The sequence below is a fragment of the Phalacrocorax aristotelis genome, chromosome 6, assembly GCF_949628215.1.
Source record: "Phalacrocorax aristotelis chromosome 6, bGulAri2.1, whole genome shotgun sequence".
Classification (NCBI taxonomy): domain Eukaryota; kingdom Metazoa; phylum Chordata; class Aves; order Suliformes; family Phalacrocoracidae; genus Phalacrocorax; species Phalacrocorax aristotelis.
In genome coordinates this window covers 37,879,361-37,892,611 of record NC_134281.1, presented here as the reverse complement: position 1 = coordinate 37,892,611, position 13,251 = coordinate 37,879,361, and the positions used below count along the sequence as shown (strand labels likewise).

Sequence of the window (13,251 nt, the reverse complement as noted above, 5' to 3'; positions counted from 1 at the left end):
TTATTATAATTTTTTCTTGTATAAACCTTATAAAAATTTTAGAATTAATTAGCTGAAAATCCTGGATTTTTTTCCTAAAGTTATCAGTTCATCTGAATGAGATGATGATGAGATCTGAATTCCTCACCAACAGTCCTGTAACGAAAATCAGGTTTATAAATATGAAACAACTAATAGCTCGAAGTATGCATGAATTTCAGTACAAAGAGTTCAAGAGCCTACTGAACCTGAGGTGGTTTTTCTAGCGATTAAATTGCAACCAGACTATGTAAACTACCCACCAAAACTTGACCATAAAGAGAAAAAAAGGCCTGCAGAGAAAGCAGGAATAAGTTCTTCTGACTTTTACTAGTAATGGGAAACCAGCTTCCTCTTGGCCTGCTGAAAATTATCCCAGTATCTCATGGCTTCATTCACATTATCTACATAAATAGCTAGAGGAGACTGAGGAATAAGAAAAGATGTGATTGGAAGAAAACCACAAACAAAACTAAATGTAAACATAAAAAAGCCCTACAAAATCAGTTATGATATTGACAGCTTTGCTGGTGATTTTTCATGTAAATGGCAGATACTGCAACCTGGCCAGCTGGTTCATGTGCAGCAAAGTCAACTTGCTCAGACAACATTTCAGCAAGTTTCACCTCTCCTGGTGCAGGAGATGAGAACAAACCTTCCTTCATAGCCCTCCTGTACCAGATGCATTTGAAAAACTCTTCATGTTAGCTTAGGGTAGTTTTTAATTAGGGTATAAAGCTATTTCCAGGATATAGGTACATCATGCAAGCGATGTGCATGTTTCTAGGCTCTAGTAATTCCTTTCTGCAAAATCCCTTTTGGGTGCCCGTTGTTCACTTGCCTGTCCTCAAAGACTTCCGATGACTTTGCTTCTTTTTTTGCCTTTTTCCAGTTTCTCCAGTATCTCCTGTGTGTTTTGACTTTTTATTTCTTCTTTTCTTATGCATTACCAACACTGAGAGGTTTTACTAGCAGTGACTAACATAAGATTTAAACTTTAGCAGATACCACCTACTGCTGAATTATAAAAAGCAAAGGTGTATCGAAGAGCAAGAATTCTCTGGCAAAGGTTCAAGCAAATACACAGTCTAAACAGTAACGTTCAATTATTTTCCACAGAAAGAAAAATGAAAAGGCTTAAAAGTGCTGGGCAACACAAAATCTACGTCATACGCACAATAGAATTTGATTTGATTTTCTAAGGAAGTAGTTAAACTGTTTTCAGAGGTATCTGTTTATGTATTACAACACATCGACATGCAAACTGCGTAAGTCCTGTTATTCTAAGCATTTCTGAAAGAAATTTATATTTTTTGATTTTTGCCTTTCTAAATGTAGCATTCATTGCTAAGAAGAAGGCAAAGGGCAAATCTCCTCCTTCCCCCAAACAGTCATTGAACTCAGATTTACAAAAGAAAAAATAACTAACTGTTTTGTAAAGTTGTTTGGGAATGAACCCCATACGAGATGATCAAGGCCATCCTACTTTTTTCCCTCACACCTTATGCCCTCTAATAATTCCAAAGAATGAAAAACAGCTATTTTAGTGACTACCATTTCTAACTTAGTTTATTCATCTCTTTTCTTTTCTAGAGTTCCTGGCCAAAGGACAGTGAAAATTCTTAGGAACAGGACCTCTACTAAGCAGCAGTTAAAGTGTCTTTACCAATCTTTCCTTGATCAGGGGAAAAAAGCCCCAGAACCCAAGAAACCCTAACCCAAAACCAGAAGACCATTCTGTCAATGGATGGAGTCATAGAGGACCACATAACAGCAACAGTACGGTCTCCAGACTCTGACAGCCCTTTTCGTACAGCAACATCTTGCCTCGTATCTTAAGGGCCATCACAATGACACAATTTGCAAAGTAATGCTATTTTCCACACCGTGGTAATTTTATGATGCTCTCATTCTTTGTCTCTTACACTTATGAAGTCTTCTCTAGTAACCAATAATGGAGAAAGAAGCAGTTTATTATTCAAGGAGAGTGAACATGATGTTGCCTAAGTCTTCATTTTGATTTTTTTTTCAACGGAGATTATATGGAAAATAAGACGTCCATTGCAATACATTAATACATGTAAAGATGTACTTACTTCTCTCTCTGCAGACAACAGTGATGCTAAGTATTAATGTGGTCTCCATAATACTAAGAGAGTCACAAAAATGTCTGCTTGTATCACCTAAGTCTTTGATTCATGGCTCAAGAACTGCAGGTAAATAATCATTGCTCCAGATTCCCTAACATTTCCTGAAATTCACTCATGATTTGTTTGAGGAAAGAGCTAAACAATACTAAATGAATTCAGATGTTTATTCCCTCTCTTTAAATAGCTTTTCAATGTTTTAAAATCAGAAGCTGACATTCATGAGAAAGATGTATTTAAGACAAGACCATGTACTGGTCTTAAAACCAAAGAGTTTACTGCTCTCTGGAGTAAGGTTTCTTTTACTAGTATTTCTTCCCACTTTAATTGAATTAAACAACAACAAAAAAAGTAACCAAAATTATGAAGACCACCAGCGCTGTGAAAAAAAAGAAAATGTCTCCCAGGGTTTTCAGTTCTCTCCCCTCAGTGTTCTGGAGTCCAGATGTGGAAAGCCCAGTGGGGCTGAAAACATCTTTGGAGGAGGAGAGAAAGTTTTGACGCTACTGCTGTAGCCTTATTTTATCCAAACCAGGCAATTACCTTTCTTCATGAAGATTAAAAAACCAAACAACAAAACCAAACCCCACCTTTCATATATGATTACAAATCATTACTTTTAAGTGAGCCTGCTAAAGAAAAATAGAAGCTCTGCATCTTCTTAGCACTTACAAGCAAAGAAGGCTTTACAAGGCCGCCTTCTTAACTCAGAGTAGAGCTTACAGTGTATTCATCTTCTTTGAAACCCTGTTTGTCAGGTGTGTAAGTACAATTTTACAACATATATTTTTCCTGCTCACATATCAAGCAAACACATATTGATTTGCTGCAGTGATACCAGGTCACAGGCTACAGAGGAACATTCCCATATCTTATGCAGCTACACCTGGAATATGGTGTTCAGCTAAGTGATGACAAGGGTGGTCGGTGAGGTGATGATAAAAGTCTATAAATAGCTTGAGAGGGTGAGCTCCAAAGAGGAAGAAGCATTGTTTTAAGGTGGTCTGAACAAGCTTGACTGGTAGAAACAAAAAGATGTCCTGACACCCAGAGCCAAGCATAAGCTGCTGAATAAGAGCTTGTACGTAGTACAAACGCCAGCAGTGTAGTCTGTCAGTGTACACCACAGGCGTATAATGAATTTACTATTCCAGAATAATTATTCTGGTAAATTTCCAAGTATAGTTAAGTCCTTCAACTGTTAAATTAGGCCCTAACTTCAACAGTCCACCAACAGGAGCCACACGTTCAGGGTATTTAGAGCCACATGAGACAAAGCCCTGGAAAGATCGAAGAAGAAATAAACCTGCCCAGAGAGGAGGAGGGACACAAACCCTGACAAATCTGTCATACCTCTGCTTTCTGTGGTTCTAGGAAAACATGCATGTGGGATTTGGGAAAGGTCTTTTTAATAAGGGTTAATTGGAGAAGTATGTCACACATGACTGAGTACCTTTTCAAATTACTGCTCGTGCTGGCGTAACTAAATCAGGCAAATGACAGAACACCACAATAGGTGTTCTGTTTAATCTTTATGGTTTCATTATTCTCAAACTGACCAAATATCAGCAATTCTAGATTTTATGGAATTCATTTCTTTTTTCAAAATATTAACAACACATCGTAATATACCCCAGAGGTCCAATAGGTTCCGTAAAATCTATTTTCTGTTGTCACTTGAATTACTAGTCTAGGCTTTGGAACTGTTGGATTAATTTGTCTGTCCTATGTGATGCAAAAACTCAAGCTAGACAATGCTGATATATATATCCCTTTCTGGGCTTTAAAAAAAAAATCTAGAAAAGAGAAAATAACCACACCTTAGCTAGCCAGTCTAGAGTTATTCCTGTAAAAATCACTGTATGGTCTAAAACAGTGTGTTACACTAAAAGTCAAGTCCCTATCCCTGAACCTGAAGAAAGTCACTTCAGTTTCTCTGCGCTGCCCAAGTTAACTGCAAGCATTTCCTGACACACAGAACGCAGGCAGAAAAAGGAAAAACGTCGACACGAGAAAAGCACAGCTTCCAATCCCCACCCACCAGCTTCAGTCAAAGGGATGACTTCAGTCCCTTACTTAACTAATCCTGCCACTGTAAAATCCTACAGTCATTCTTCCACACATAAAGGGAAAACGGACTCACTAGGAGGACCTAGACTCTTTCGGCTTGAACTGTTAACCAATGGTGGAAATGCAAGAATGCTGAAGTTGTGCCTTCAGAGCCAATAGAGTGGATTTGTGTGTCCCACATGACTGTGTTTCCCCTGTCTTTCACATGGGCAGTATTTAGTTCAATTCAGAACTGCAGATAGTATAGCTTGCAGAGCAGCAATGGGATGTCTGAGCACAAGTGGCTGACTTACAGGCGTCTTCAGGAAGCTCATTTGTACATTTCTCCTGAATAAACTGGGATTCTGCACCCTTGACGTCCTCCTGCCCTCCTTGTCTCTGCGGAAGGAGACAGCGACCTGCACAGCACAACAAAACTGTGAGTACATGGTCTATTTATTTTTATTTTCACCCAGAAAAGCAAATCTCTTAAAATTGTCAAAATGCTATGTGCCCTAAATCGATGGTTACTTTTTCTTATGGAATTAACAAGTAGCTAAAGTACTAATCAAATTCAGAAACATTTCTTGCATGCTTCAATAAAAGGAAAAAAAAAGAGAGGAGAAAAAAAAAGAGTTATCCTCCAGGGCAGTGCCTGCATACACGCTGCATGCCACGCTGCTTCCTGACATAGCCAGCATGCTGCTTTGTTCATAAAGAAAAACAAAGACAAAAACCCCTACACATGTATGTTGTTCACTTTTATTTGTACTCTGTGTTTAATAAGGCCTGATCTGTCCCCAAGGGGAAAAAAATAAAGGCAAACTTTAACTCCGCCAGCAAGGGCAGCCCAGACTTTCCAGACATCTGACAGTTATTATAATTAGCTATGAAAGACAGCAAAGACACTTTGGGGCAAATAGCTCTTACGTTTGGAACAATGAAGTCGAGCAAGGTTCCCATCCCACCCCTTCCACGGGGGGAGGGGGAGAGGCGAGCCAACGGGGGGAGTGTTAGAAAAGGGTTATGGCTGGACTGAAAAAACACAACTAGTGTAATATCTAGACTCACTCAGCATGAGGAGAGGCTTTTTGATAAGCAACTTTAACTACCTCTAGATTGTGGCTTGCATTCACTCAGATTCCTGGTGGGGTGGGAAGGGGTGTGGGGCTCTTCGCAGCATAACGTCAGAAGGTCGGGGTGGCGGGGGCAGCAGGGACGAAGGGGGCAGAAAGAAGAGACTATCCATAGCAAGAGATATTGCAACTGCTTCCCAGAGCTTTGCTGACCAGATCTCCTTAAGCCCAAGTTGCTTTCTGGGCAAGATTTATGAGAGTTCTCAAACAGAAGCAACAGACAAAGCAGAGCTTTTTTTTTTTTTTTTTTTCCTTCTGCTTCTCCGGAAAAGAAATTGAACCCAAATGGATAATTGTATAATAAGAAGCACTGATTTGTATTTTTGTTGTGTTGTCCCCCCCCCCATATTCATAAGACCTTTATTAAGGCCTTTTCCCCTCTGCCTGCATGCTCCTTCCCACCGCCCCCCCCACCCCCCCAAAAAAAGTTAGATTCTGAAAACTACGATCAGAAGAGAAAAAGCAAAGACAATAGAAACCTGACTCGGTCCTGGCTGGGCTGGATCTCTAATAAAGCATGAAGTGAAAACAGTTTCTAAGTGAAAGATGAGCAGACTTCTTTTAAAAAAAAAAATTAAGTGCAATAAGGAGAAATTGTTGAAAGACTCCAGACGCTACTAATTATGGCTTAAATAAATCTTCCTGGACAGATGTTTGCTTGCTCCCACTGCGGGGAAGGGAACGTTAAAAGAAGCATTTTTTAAAAAAGGATTTGCCGTGAAATTTTTACATATGATTTTTATTTTTTTAAATACACCATTTTATTCTTTGTCTGCCCTCCTGTTATCTCCCCCTCCCCCAACCGCCGCCCACTGTGAGCTGAGACACCTGAAGGCTAGACATAATGATCAACAGAGCGCTGCTCTCGCCTGTCTGGATTCCAGCCAGATTTTTTTTTTTCCCCTCCACAATCAAGGAGCCTGCACGCAATGCACGGCAAACCCCTTGCTCTGCTATGTGCAGATCAGACAGAAGTCTGAACTGTGCTGCAGAAAGATTAAAGACAAACACAAGGCTTTCCTCCTTATGTCAGCCAGACTCAGTTTCAACTTCATTATGATTCACAAAAAATATGAAATAAGAAACTCTGTAAACATATACGCACATTATTGTACAAAACATGCGCATATGTGCACACACTTTCCAACACAGTGTAACTAGGGGCATCCGCTGTTCCCATTTTACAGTGATTTCTACTCTAGCTTTGCAGTCAATGCAGTATTTTGTTAAGTTCATGCATCACTTACATAATTTCCATGTAGCTCTCAAATCCTATGTAAAGATCTTGTATATGTATACAATATATTACATAAAGGCAAATAACTAGTGTACAGAGACCTATATCTGAAAGGCAATCAAACTGAAAAACATATTTGGGTTTAGGGAGATTAGAAGATCTCCTAGACATTATTGTGGCAGTTTTAAAGAAGGTGGTAATGAAACGCTTTGCGAGTAGGTTGTCTTCAAACCGAAGAAGGGGTGCGTGGCAGGGGACTATTTTAGTTAGCTGGCCTTGCAGCCCCCAGCCTTCCTGTTGCCACAGCCCAGAGAAATGCCGACTGGCCCAGTGTCATCGTGCCAGAAAGTTGGTCTTGGGAATGCAGTACTCCCCAAAATAGTTGCTCTCCATTTGGCGTGGTTATGGGTGGGGTTAGCAGAGACATCCAGGGAGAAGGGAGATTCAAAGAATTCATTCTATTTAATTTTTAAATGTATGCTGTGCAGGCCTATTTTCTAAAAGTTCTTTGGAGTTGCACTGTCTTCTGGTACAGATTATGGTACAATACACATGGTGATTAATCCTTGCTTTTCCATACGGACTTTGGGTGAAAAAGACTTAAAAGAAAATACGTTTTCATACACACATGCACACATACGCACACACACTGCTTTTAGTTTACTCCCTGAAAAGTCTTAAACCATATCTTAGTCACACTAACAGGTATCTTAATAGAAAGATAGGAAATTTTTTAGCTTTTTTCTTTAATATTGCCAATAAACACTATTTTGAAAAGAACCGAGCATAGGTATACCATAAATTTAGTCTTGTAAAGAACTTCCTTTCCAAATAGCAGCAGACACATACAAACAAAAGGTTGCATGTAGTGGCAACAATATCCACAGGCAAAATAGAGATTATAGAAAAGATATTTCAGAGAAATAAAAAGAATCAATTAAGAGCTGTGATAAAATTTCTATTCCTGTATATTTTTTTTTAAACAAGGGATTTAACACTTTTCTGAAGCAATGTTTTACACACCTTATATGAAATATACAAGCTAACTCAACACAGTGGTCATATATGAGGCCTATATACTTGTAAATTACATGTATATGCATATACACAAGTTCATTAATATTAAGTATTACTTTCTTTTCTACTTTTCCTGGCATATTATGCTTGAAAAATAAAATTTGTCACTTCTGTTTCACAAATGTATTTCAAAATAATGCCTGCAGCTACAATTTGAAGTGCTTTTATTTTCTCAAGGTAATGACAACAAACAATCATATTTTTATCCATTTCCTAGAGACTGAAATCCTATGCAAATCAATTCCTCTAACCTTCAGAAGTGATTTACACACCACCTTTTATTAGAAGGTATATTTCTACTGGCAATTTATATATTGTTTCTCAATGCAAAAGTAATGACTAATCACATAAGAGCTAAGCATTAAACCCGAGCATATGAATACAGGGCCCTTGACTCCATGTTTAGTTCAACACACTCCCCTTCTCCCAGTAAAGTCTTTTGGGTTTTGTGAATGCTGGGTGTTCAGCAGCTCTGACTGAAGTGGGTAGGAGATACACATGCCCAGCTTTTTTGCAAATATGGCATTATCCTCCAGCTGCCATTGTCCAGACACCTGAGATTTGGAGCTTTTACACTAGGTTTTTACACAAGAAGTTTATTTATCTAAATCTGAAATATTCTGACCTGTGTTTTTTTGCTAACTTCTTTAAACTTTTAAATCGTTTATGTTGAAACAAAGCAATCATGGAAGCTCATGCATAGTTATGATTCCATTTCTTAAAAATTTGATGTCTATTACAGCTCATCTTTCAGCCTATGGCCTCCAATAGGTTGTGCAAACTTCATGGTGCTACTTGCACAAACTCCAAGTTCTAATCGCTTTTTTTAAACTCTCGTCTTCCCTCTTACCCTCATGCTTCTTCTGTTGGGTCTGCTTGTTTGAGCCTTTCCTAGTTCAAGCAGAAGTGCAAGTTTTAGGCATAGGAATAAAGTGCTCAGGATTACTTCCAAAACTTTCAAAAGATTGGTTGTTCTACTTACACCTTTACACAGCAGAAGTAACTTGAGACCCTACCAGAAACATAGGCAGTCTCAATAAGGTAACAGGGTCAAATGAGCTCATGTGTTACAGATAGGAACGGAACTGCACACTGCATTTTTATAGATAAAAAGCACAGAGTGTTTTAACGTAAACAGATTTCTGTTCGATATTTTGGCAAACTGTTGCAAAGACCAAACTACAGCTGAGCCAAAATGACTTTTGGCGTGGTACAGTTAGACCAGATGGCCACGTGTTCTTTTCTTATTTAGATGAGACTTTTCCTTTCAATAACATCTTTCTTCCTGACCTGCTTAAAAATTCCAGCGAATGAAATCAGCACAGGATTTTCAATTCTAATTGACCATGTGCAGAGGAAGGGCCAGTAGAGAAATCAGTAGGGCCATTGTAAGGCACACTGCATCAATCTCCCCTTTGTCCTGCATCTTTTCTAGCATGAACCAAAATAATTAAGAATATTTAATTTATATTATTTGTACAGCAGCAAATCTAGTCGCGTTCAGGCAAAAATTATTGTGAGCTCCTATTTTAAAAATGCATGCAGCAAGGAATATATGTGTGTCTCAGATACCAGACAAACAGGTACTCAGCATCATTTAATTGCCAAATATATAAGAAAAAATAAAAACCCTCAAGCAAAAAGTGAACAAATAAAAAAAAGGAAAGTTGTGGGTGAATTAAGGCATGAACTGATTTGCCTTTTCTAATGAAGTCCGAAAATATGAAGGATATGGTACTTCTCAAATTAAAAAAAAAAAACCAACAACAAAAAACCAAAAACCCCCAAACAACACCAAAACACACCCCCCCACGACATTTAAAAAATGTCAGAAAAATGTAATTTTCCACATCCAAAATTCTCACCCTTAAAACATCGGTAATCTTCAATTGTTATTAGCTTCACTACATAGATTTTACATAGAGTTTACATAGCCATACCTCACCCATGCTATGTGGGTTGATGATCACAGTCTCACTTGTGGCTGTGTGATCTTCATGCAAAGTACATATCGTAAATACTGTACATATCACACACAAACATTATCTACAGAAATATGCACACAGCTGACATAATTACAATCTTACCTACTATTTTATTTGGATTTAGTGAGATATCTGTGGAGTAATATAACAATATTTACCAAGATTCAACAAGTATAGTATGCAAAAGATGCACGAGGTCCTGCCCATATATTTACATAACCCATGGATAAGGTAAGTGAGTAAAATGAATCCTTTAGAAGAAAAGGGAGGGGAGAGAAGACCAGTTGAAAGTAATACAGAGCAAGTTTGGTTGTGGGATTTTTTTGTTTTGTGGGTTTTTTGGGATTTTTTTTTTCACAAGGGATAAAATCAGCAACAGATTTATTATTCCTGTGTATTTTGTACAAATTTCCACTACTAGTCATTTCAGTTTAACATTATGCTTGAGTGGTTGACGGTTACAGACTATCACTATAAACTTGAATCAAGAAATGGCCAAAGAGCTCTGGAAAATAATTTCTGGAAAATAATTATGAAAATGGATTCGATAAGATATCCCTCTTTTTTTTTCAGTTGTAGCAGGTTTTCATTAAAATCACAATCACTTTTTAAATGGAAGGTGAAAAACAATCCAGGAGAAAATGCAGTGGGCAACATGGCCTTTGCTTTATGGCAAGCATGCAGTCCAAGCAACATGTGCATGAAGAAACATGCCTGAGAACATAAAACAAAGCACAGACTTTGGGACTGGGCAGGCAGACATGGTAAAAGGTCTGGTTTCAGCTCTCCAGCAAGATGCTTTGTAGCCTTGGGCAAATCATTTAACTGCCTGGCTTCTAATCTACATCATATTAGTAGAATTCAAGCTTTGAATTTGGATTATTATTGTGAGGTTGGCATTGAGATACCACAGTAAAGGGTACTAGATATACCTCTGATGCTTGAAAGGAATATAAAATTCCAGACAGAACAATAGCCTTTGTTGTTGTTGTTATTAAATCAGGTCATTTTTGGTGTGGTATTTCTATAACTAGACAAGATACAAAGTCTGTTTCTCAAGAGGTTCATGTAACCCAGTTCTAGCTTAATTTTCTTAAGTTTTTCATGTACTTCAACATTCACTTTTTATTTTTTGCTAATATGCAACAAAACATCAGAATACGGGATAAACAGAAGACACTACTGCATCTGTAATGGTGCCGTGTTCCAATATTCAACATAAAGTGCTATCATGCAGGGCCTAACGCTAAAATGCTGACTCCTGTAGAGTAGTGCCTTCTTTAACAGACTGTCCCATGGTACCAGTGAGACTAACTGCAGGCCAAAAAGCTGCACTGCATGACCAGGAGTACCAAACCCGAGCCCTAGACATTTACTAGCTCCAGTATTTGTGCACCAAGGATCTCATATTGTAATGGCATTGAGCATATTCTTACTTCTAAAGCTTGAACGCAAAATAGCAAACGACTTCCATGCTCAAAGTTCAGCACATGCTTAAAACATCATGCTGAAATAGGTCTTTAATTTCTACAGAATCCTTTACTACAAGAAGTAAATACCTTTGCTGCATTCTGCCCCCTTTGCTGGCAGACATTAAATTGTGCTCCCATTTTCACCTTTCTGTTTCTGTTAATGATTCTTTGATTCCTGCCATTGAACAGACTGCGTTAGAAAACCTGAGGCAGCAACTCTAAAAATCACTGCACAGAAACAGAAATCAGTGGGCATAAAGATGATGAGGTTTCACAGAAGATTTTTTCAGGTCACCATTTTGTGACTAACTGAAATGATGGTGTCATATACATGGAAATGAAAACTTTGGTTTCCCTCCATTAACAAATATGAGGGATCTCTGTGTGAAAGAAAAGAAATAATTTTCTGCTGAATGTTTCCATAAATCAATATTCATGCACAGTAGGAAAGAAATACTCAAACTTTCAGCGATCTTTTGTTAGCTCTGTTCAGGAGTTGTAAAAGTTAAGAAAAAGGCAATGTGGCAGATCTTCTGGTCATCTCAGTGGGTTTGCAGAAAGGTTGAGACAGTGAGAAGTGCGCGAGAGGAAAATATCTTGTGTGGAATTATGGCCTTGTGCAGTGCTCTGAATGAGGAGAGGAAGTCAGCAAAATGTGCATGGTTACACGCAATTGGTGGGCTGCATTTCACCAGCCTACTCGTACTGTCAAGGCTCCAGGCTATATTAGGAGTCTATCCAGTCTCTTAAGCGGGGATGCGGATAATGGGATCAGATAAAATGATTAAAATCAGTTTGGTCTCGTGATTTCAGCATAATAGATGTAAAACTGAAAGACTGAATTGTATAACAGAAGTATAAACACCTTTTTATGTTTACCTCTATATTTTTCCAGTTTAGAGAAATAATCGATGAGGGTTTTTTTTGTTTTTTATTTTGTTTGAAAACACCCAAAACCCCTCCCCAACGATAGCAAGAAAGATTCTTTTCTTGCAGCATCCAAGTTGAAACTGGTTTCATCTATCCAAACAAATAAGCTCAGAAGTTGTAAAAAACAAATTTCATACTACATCCGATGAAATATTTTACATGAAGTCTTTAGTTAAGAAGCTTCAGATAAAAAGGATGCATTTAAATTGTTTACAGAGTCTGATAACTACCTTTTTTCAGAAGTAAAAATCTGATCATTTCCCACAATGTCTTATCCGTACACTGAGTTTTTGTTACTGTTCCCCAGCATTATTTTTCAGTCCATTTGAAAGGGAATAATTTGAAAGGGAATAATTTGAAAAACAGAGGATTTAGAAAGATGAGAAGTCTAGCGAATGACAACGGTGAAAAAAAGCAATTTCCAAAGTTGATTAAAAGACATAGAAAGGGTTAAAATTTCAGATCTTTATGTAAGAATTAAAAATGAAAGGAGAGTTAAAAAGGGGGAGAAGGGGGGGAAGAGCTAAGCTGCTGGTGACTTGAGTGTTTTTATGGATTACTATGTCTTGAAAAGAAGAAAACCAGAGTTGTAAGATGACACTGCAGGGGTTGTCTGGACTTTTCACCGAGTGTAAAGTCTGTTTAGTCAGTGTCTTAATGCCTAATGCTGACCTTTGCCCTCTTCACTCCTCCCTGCTCCAGGTGCAAAATTTTTGCAAGTGCTTTAACATTATTGGAAAGTTTGTGCAGGTTTCACACGCTGCAAAGTGCACAGAGCATTTTACGCAACAACATCCATTACACACACCCAATATCAGGGCTTAGCACCTTTTTTTATCCTAAGTACACACAATGATTTGTTTTACAAATTTTCCCTTATTAGTTATTACTGCACTAAATTAATAAAAACAAAAGCTTCTTTGTAAGGGTATTCCATTTGCATAGTTCTATACAACAAGATACAAGATTAAGATTAAATTATGTTGCATACTCCCCAGCACTGTGAAATATAGCAGAAGTACGCAACGTATACCGGCAATGCTATTGATCTCTCTTAAATTAATTCTCTTTGCTATGGATATGGAAGACAAAACCAAAAACCATTGCTACAAAACAGCCAAGGCACTTCAGCTGATTTTCCTCAGAAATAAATTGATTTCTTATACAGTTATTAATTATATTGGATGGATATACATTTTA

At 37.9% G+C, this 13,251-nt stretch overlaps 1 long non-coding RNA gene across 2 annotated transcripts in view; it reads left to right on the top strand.

The window, feature by feature from the left end:
• The first annotated feature begins 4,213 nt into the window (after positions 1–4,213).
• The window catches only part of LOC142059018 (uncharacterized), a 66,365-nt gene continuing 57,327 nt past the window's right edge, over positions 4,214–13,251 (top strand). For both annotated transcript variants that reach the window (XR_012661176.1, XR_012661175.1), the window contains exon 1: positions 4,214–4,653. This is a non-coding gene — a long non-coding RNA (uncharacterized LOC142059018). The remainder of the gene's footprint in view (positions 4,654–13,251) is intronic.